Source organism: Penaeus japonicus, unplaced genomic scaffold, assembly GCF_977035675.1.
Source record: "Penaeus japonicus unplaced genomic scaffold, GWHDUDI00000001_assembly GWHDUDI00000035, whole genome shotgun sequence".
Taxonomy (NCBI): domain Eukaryota; kingdom Metazoa; phylum Arthropoda; class Malacostraca; order Decapoda; family Penaeidae; genus Penaeus; species Penaeus japonicus.
In genome coordinates, this window is record NW_028234437.1 from 20,512,074 (window position 1) to 20,514,573 (window position 2,500).

Consider the following 2,500-nt stretch of genomic DNA (forward strand, 5'->3'; position numbering starts at 1 on the left):
TTAGACTCCCCTAAATTTCTGTAAGGAAGGCGCCACTAAAAGCAAAGGAATGCTTGCAGAAAGTTTAACAAGTCCACGCACTCTCTCTCGTTGTCTCAAGATCCGATATGCACGATTTCCAACACTCTGTACGACCTCTTCCAATCTCAACAAACTTTGCTCGCTGTTTCCCAAGCTGTGATCAAGCCCGTGAGGATGGGGGGCTAACACCTCTTTATGACCTATTTATTTTGGTCATAGGGATCAGAACACCTCCGTACATAAAATCAAAGAAACTCTGTGAACCAATAAAATACTCTGGTCTCGCTGAGTTTCTCTCACTCGGACGAGAAAAAATCACCCTCCAACTAATAAGGAAGTTATAGCGTCGGATATTTTTCTTTGACCTGGATTTGTTTATTGAAAATCTATAGTGCATGATCTTTGTCAATTGTTAGATATTGTTATGAAGAGATAAGGACGATCAAAAGAGGCATCTAAATGTTCCTCATGTGTGTCTATGTTTTTTTTTGTCAAGACATTAATCTATACTAAAACAATTAGTATAAAAAACAAAAACACACAGAAACACACACACACATGCGCACACTCGCACAAACACACACACACACACACACACACACACACACACACACAAACACACACACACACACACACACGCACACACGCACACACACATACATATATATATATTTTTTTCTTTCTTTCTTTCTTTTTTCTTTTTTTTTCTTTTTTACTGTAAGGTTGCCTTTCTATAATTACTTCAAAGCGAACAAAACTTACAGCTATCCAGACACAGAATTCTTTACGTTCACATCCTTCATCCTTGTTCGTGCATGCGTTGGTGCGTGCGAGTGTGAGAATGTGTGAGTGAGTGTCTTTGTGGATATAGCGGTGAGGTCATATGATCTAGAGAAAAGTTTAACTGGCTTTACTTCAAGTTTGGGGTGGTCGTCAGAATGCCAGGAACGGCTTCATGGGCGTGAACAGTTATAATGTGTACGTGTAAAATCAGTGTCAAGCCAAAGCAAAACTATTAGACTATATCACGCACACTCACTCACTCACTCACTCTCTCTCTCATTCACTCACTCACTCTCTCACTCACTCATTTACTAACTCACACACACACACACACATACAAACAAACAAAAGGGTATTAGTCATAGTTCTGGAAGATTCTTTGAACGAAACTCTCCGTACTGTATCTGGAGAATATATACATAATGACATGGCGGTATTATCCATGCTAATTCGCTGGGTCATGTGAGGGTGTCACATGGCAGTATGTATTATTCTGTAAGTCATGGAATATCGGCAAAATTAAATGCAATATGAGGCTTCATACCTCGGTACAGTCATTGACCTTGACATAGGCGACCGTATGCATTTATGCATAACGCGCAATTGGGTCCATGAGGTTGACATACATATCCACAGATGGGTATGTACACACACACACACATACATACATGGCGTGTCCAAACAGACCCATATACAAAGGAACCTGAGGAGACAAGATCAAAACAAACACTGGATGTTTGTAGATGTTATATCTGAGAGCATGACCAAGAGACAATGGTATGAGGTGAATACTGATAAAGATGGCACACCTGGCAATATGTAGGATTTTTTAAAATGACATTTATTATATTTTATAAAGATAACTATCACACATTATCGGCACGTTTCTTTTTCTCTTCGCATAACAATGTTTCTAGGTAGCTAGTAATGGTCGTCTAAAGTGAAAATGCCTGCAAAATGTAATAAACAAATTTACCTGCACAACAGGTAATAGGTTCACATGCGGTAATTTGTTACTGATTTGAAAATACTGCCTTTCACAGTATGCAAGAAAAAGTATTGGTAGTGGCATCTTGGCTCATAGACGTCTTGAAACATCAGAGGCTTAGCCCAGGCCAGGTGTCTTTAGATTTGCACTCGAAAATTGCGTCATTATCTATTTATTCGAGAGTAAAATGAATCTAAGAGATCTTTCTCTCTCATTATGAGATTGGAATTCACAATAAACAAAGATCTTGACTGAAAAAGCCCGGACACTCACCCCTAGATGACTCATTCCTCCTTTATTCGAAGATTCCTTGACTGAAGCCCCGGACCTCCCCCTCTGCTCCTTCTCCTCCTCCTCCTCCTCCTCCTCTCCTCTGCTTCCTTCTCTCTCCTTCTGCTTCCTTCCTCTCTCCTTCTCTGCTTCCTCCTCCTCCTCCTCCTCTGCTTCCTTCTTCTCCTCCTCCTCTGCTTCCTTCTCCTCCTCCTCCTCTGCTTCCTTCTCCTCCTCCTCCTCTGCTTCCTTCTCCTCCTCCTCCTCTGCATCCTTCTCCTCCTCCTCCTCTGCTTCCTTCGTCTCCTCCACTGCTTTGGCTTTTTACGAGATACCAAGTTGAGCTTAGCATTCATGCCTGGCATCCATAACATCACCGGCTCCCGAGGAACGCGTAATGCATTATTAATACTCGGGTGTATGTGGAAATAGTTACGG

General features: G+C 41.5%; 1 protein-coding gene across 1 annotated transcript in view; it reads left to right on the top strand.

Moving 5' to 3' along the window:
• LOC122263729 (carbohydrate sulfotransferase 13) overlaps positions 1-2,500 on the top strand; it is a 13,065-nt gene that overhangs the window by 10,376 nt on the left and 189 nt on the right. The window contains exon 8 of the mRNA XM_043032322.2: positions 1-2,500. This exon is cut by the window's left edge and continues 784 nt beyond it; it is cut by the window's right edge and continues 189 nt beyond it. The gene's annotated coding sequence lies outside the window, so the exon portion shown is untranslated.